This window comes from Capsicum annuum, chromosome 5, assembly GCF_002878395.1.
Source record: "Capsicum annuum cultivar UCD-10X-F1 chromosome 5, UCD10Xv1.1, whole genome shotgun sequence".
Lineage (NCBI taxonomy): Eukaryota > Viridiplantae > Streptophyta > Magnoliopsida > Solanales > Solanaceae > Capsicum > Capsicum annuum.
In genome coordinates, this window is record NC_061115.1 from 43,974,883 (window position 1) to 43,980,134 (window position 5,252).

At 34.4% G+C, this 5,252-nt stretch overlaps 1 long non-coding RNA gene across 1 annotated transcript; it reads right to left on the minus strand.

The window, feature by feature from the left end:
* Positions 1 to 911: 911 nt before the first annotated feature.
* Positions 912 to 1,700, minus strand: LOC124898885. The gene is made up of 2 exons (XR_007055705.1): positions 1,167 to 1,700; positions 912 to 1,085 (listed from the first exon to the last, which is right to left on the minus strand). It is a non-coding gene; the product is annotated as an uncharacterized LOC124898885 (long non-coding RNA).
* Positions 1,701 to 5,252: the final 3,552 nt, after the last annotated feature.

Sequence of the window (5,252 nt, forward strand, 5' to 3'; positions counted from 1 at the left end):
GTGTTGTGAAGCTCCTAATCAGGAGACCATCTCACATGTCTTTTTTCAAGGCTTTTACTGTTAATAGGACTTGGTCTTTTTCTTATGCAGGTATACATATAAAATCTTTCTCTTAGAGAGGTTATAATGAGTTGGTGGGATGCTGATGTGAGGTAAGGACTGGTTCTATATTATAATGTTGTACCAACCATTATAATGTGGGAGATATAAAGAAGGAGAAATTATAGCAAACATGAAGGAATACAAACAACATACCAAAGGAGCATTCTAAATGTTACTAGGAATTTGTTGACCTTGTTGATGGTGAGAAAACCAAAGAGGAACTTTACAAATAGATGAAGAGGAATTTTGAAGGATTTGGAAACATATTCACCCCCTCTAAAGGTGTTAAAGGTTATGTGGGAATTACCTCCAACTGAAAGGGTCAAATATAACATTGATGGGGCTTTTAGAGGGATTCTAGGACCTAGTTTCTACGCCTTTTGTGTCAGGGATGAAAAGAGTGATCTATTATATGAAAAATGCATACAAATGGAAGATACATCCAGTATGTAGGCAAAAATAATAGCTTTATTACAAGCAAGCAAACATATACATAAATCTAGTTATAATCAAGCAATCTTCAAAATAGATTCAATGATGGTATATAAAATCATGCAATAGAATGGCCATGTCCATGGATTATTTTAGATATGGTAGAGGACATTAAATCTTTATTGGCAGGGAAGGTGCATAAATTTCAACATACACTTAGAGAAGAAAATAAATTAACTGATTTTTTAGCTAACAGAGCAATAGATAAATGCAATTTTAGCTGTTCAACATTGACCAATAGGAGAATACTTAGTAGTGATAAGAGACAATTTCCATATTTAAGAGTATCACCAAGCAAGGGGTGATGGGGCTGGAAAGGCTTAACATACAGTTTTTCACAAAGCATATTTACAAGAGCATAATAGTCAGTAAAAAAGGTGAAATACTATCTAGCCTATTTAATTCAACCAACAAAAAGTGCCCAACAAAATGGAAGGATCCTAGGTTGAATCAATCTTAGAGAAAGTGCTTGAACTTCATTCCATATTCACCTACAAAAAGAAAAGGATGAGTATACAAAAAAGGATAACCAACTATAGTAGTACAACTTACTAGATGAAAGGATGAGCTACCAGGAGACTTGATCCTATAAAGTGTTGCAGTCTTACACCATCTATCAAAAAGCTCAGCTGGGAAAAAGAAAGATCAAACAAAGAAACAGTGAAATAAAAAACAAGAAAGAAAAGGAAAAAATAACTCTTGATAGCTGATAAAGCATGAAATGGTAGGTTTAAACCAAGAATGTTGATCACCCTAAGAAGAAGAGTAATGAATGTGGAGTTAGCATGTGGCGACAACATCGATACAGATGTAAGGGTTAGGAAATGGAAAGTATAGTTTGGATTAGGAAACCCTATAGTATATGTAGATGTAGCGGACTTGGGTCATTGAGTTGGGCTACTTTTTATCTTAGGTTTGTTTTTTTATTTTATGTGTGGATTAATAAGGGTGTTGGGCCTAATATACTGTAAGTTTTTTATTTAATCAATAAAATTCCAAAATTTTCCCCAAAAAAATAAATTAGGCCAAGGGATTTCAAACAACAAGTTACGTCCCATAGGCAAGAATTAACACTAGCACATTGTGTTTTAATATATGAGATACTCTATAACTCTGCATTAAATACAAGACTAAGCCCAATAATTTTCAAATAACAAGTTACACCCATGGTTAAGAATTGACGCTACCACATTGTGTCTTGATTTATGAGATTCTCTAGAACCCTTGCCTCAGAAGCAAGACTTAGCCCAAAGACTTTTTAAAAATAAGTTAAGCCCTATGGGCAAGAGTTAACACTACCAAATTATGTCTTGATTTGTAAAATATTCTATAACTCTTCTTAAGAGGCAAGACTTAGCCTAATGACTTTAAAATAACAAGTTACACCCCATGGGCAATAGTTAACAGTGCCTCATTGTCACTTGGTTTATGAGATGCTCTATAACTCTTGCCTTAGAGGCAAAAATTTTCCCAAGGACTTTCGAACAGCAAGTTATGCTCCATGGGCAAGAGTTGACACTACCACATTGTGTCTTAATTTATGAGATGCTTTGTTAGTCTTTCCTTTAAGACAAGACTTAGCCCAAGAACCTCCCCCAAATCCAAGTTACTCCTTATGAGATACTTTATTAGTCTTGATTTATGTCAGTTGTTACAAGTGTTGGATGTTATCATTGTTTCTGTGATTTTTTGTGACTTTCTATTGATTACTATTATGGGATATACCAATATTTAGACATTTTCATGGGATTGGTTGTCATAAGGTTGGAAAATAGTAAATTTTTAGATTTTTTGGTACATGCAAAAGATCTCATCTCCTGTAGGTCATGAATAGCAGGCAACCATAAGACTCTTAACTTGTATGTACAAGGTTCAGCTGAGCATGACGGTCCTTGAGTAAACTAAGAATTATGTGCTGTACTCTTATTCTAGTTTCTTATGTGCACTAAATTGTATAATAATTGTTTCCTTGAGATTATTTGGATCCTTGAGAGATTTGGGCTAATGGTATAAATATAAGGGGCATATTGTTGTTATTATTGTTAGGTTGGGTATTGAGTTAGGTATTTTTGACTTGGGTTTTGGTACTTGAGTGTAATACCCCATACTTTTCTTAGCTTAGTTCAACTTATATTGCTTGTATAAGAGGCCTAGAACCTTAGAATTTTAAGTGTTGGGGACTTAGTATTATTTTTGGCCTCTTAACTCTGAGGATTTTTAAACTGTCATTCCCGACCCCGAGATATAAATTTTTGAGTTAATTCATATTCAGGGTGTAAAGAGAATGTCTCGATAAAGTTTTGTTTTTTTTAGATGAGGATTGGGGCATGTTTGGATTTCTATTCTAGAATCTCACTGAGATAGTGGCGTGTCGCAGTGGGTATAGAGATAGGGGCCTTGGTGCATCGCATTGAAGCTATAATCAGCATCTTAATTTTGAATTTAAATCTCTAAGGGAAAATTAAGTCTTTTCCCCTTACCCCAATTAGTAAAAATATGAGATTAAACGTTGGTTAGGGTATTATTTTCCCACTTCTATCCAATTTATCTCAAAAAACAAACCTTAATCATCCCCAAGATCATCAAATTCTATTCCTTTCTCTCCAAGAAAACAAATAAATCATCTTTTCCAATCCAAGAACCTTCAAAGAAGCTTGAAGATTTGTATTCTTCTTTCACGATTTAAGGTCTAAGGTATGTGTGATGTTCATCTATGGTTTCCTTTCACCATGGAGTCCAAGAATCCCTTTTTAATTGTTAAATTATGAGTTTTTCATGTTTTAAATGAATTATCTCCATGAATTACTTGTTATTTTGATTTCAATTTAAGATTACAATTGTTTTTAAGTGGAATGGATTATAGTTTATTATGGATGTTTAAGTTCCCATGTCATGTTCATGCAATTCATGGGTACTAACGCTGGCTGTGTGGATCCACTAAAGAGTCACCCTCAACTAAAAGGTGATCTAATAAGACCATGCTCATGGTAAATAAATGAGGGTGCTTAGTATCATTCAGGGGATGAACTATCCCAACGAGGAGATGTTGTAACACCTCAAGTTTTCATGTCTTAAACCTCTCATCTCTTTTTCATGAAACCATATCCAGTTTGAGGTAATGGATACTCATAAGTTGATTCTCTCATTTCTATCTGATCTTTAAAACCATTCTCATGTCATTGTATGTATTCAAGGAATTAGTTCTATTCATGATATTCAACCATATGTCATATTTCAGATCCAGTCATGTGATCATGTTTTTAGCTATGCATATTTAGTATGTAGTCTCAGTTCCTTCAGTACTCTTAGCTTAATCAGTCTCATTTAAGGACAAATGTTTCCAAGGGGGAGATATTGTAATACTACATACTTTTCATAGATCAGTTCAGCTCATAGTGCTCGCATAAAAAGATAGAACCTGAAAATTTCACTAAGTGTTGGGGACTTAGTCTTATTTTTGGCCTCTTAACTCTGAGGATTTTTAAACTGAACTTCTCAACTCTGAGACGTAAGTTTTTGAGTTACTTCATGTGCAGGGGTGTAAAGAGCATATCTTGGGGAAGTTTCAAATTTTTTGAATGAGGATTGGGGAATGTTTTGGATTTCGATTCCAGAACCTCACCACGATAGTGGTGCGTTGCGGTGGGTATGGTGATAGGGGCTTTTGCTGCATCATGGTGAAGCTGTAAACGGCATCCCAGTTACGAATTTAAATCTCTAATGGGCAATTAAGTCTTTTTCCCTTACCCCAATTCATAAAAACACGATGTTAAACGTTGATTTGGGCATGATTTTCCCACTTTTCTCTAATTTCTCTCAAGAAACAGACCCTAATCATCCCTAAGATCATCAAATTCTATTTCTTTCTCTCTTAGGAAGCCAATAAATCAACTTTCCCAATCCAAGAACATTCAAGGAAGCTTAAATATTCGTATTCTTCTTTCAAGATTTAAGGTCTAAGGTATGTGTGATGTTCATCTATGGTTTACTTTCACCATGGATTCCAAGAATCCCTTTTTAAATTTTAAATTATGAGTTTTCCTTGTTTTAAATGAATTATCTCCATGAATTACTTGTTATTTTGATTTCAAGTGAAGATTACAATTGTTTTCAAGTGGAATGGATTATAGTATGTTGTGGATGTTGAAGTTCCCATGTCATGTTCACACTATTTAGGATAAATCCTCAAATTATGGTTTTTAGTCATGTAATCATGCTATCTCATCATGTTTAAAGTCATCCCAATGTTAAAGCCTTAATTCCCATGTGCTTAATGAAATGCCAAAGAGAATGATTTTTTAGAATGATTCCCCATTATTGTTTTTTTGAAGATTTTACATGCCTTTGCTGTTATTTACATTTAGTGTTGGGGGTTATGAATACCCGATAATTACCTATTTCCATAATTTCAGTATTTTCAAAATGGTTTCAGATAAACCATGAGCATTGTCATCCAGTTAGTTACCATGATTAGTTGTTTTGTTTAGTCAAACTTAGCTCAGTCCAGTAATTAGTGTCAGTTCAGTTAGGAGTAGGATTTAGCACCGAGTGAACCCAGGGATGGGGGATCACCTGTCAGTAGAAGGTGTGACATTTAGTAGAAGTCCCTTGGTTCCAGAACTATATAGCCAATATAGGTTAGAGATATCAACCTGCCA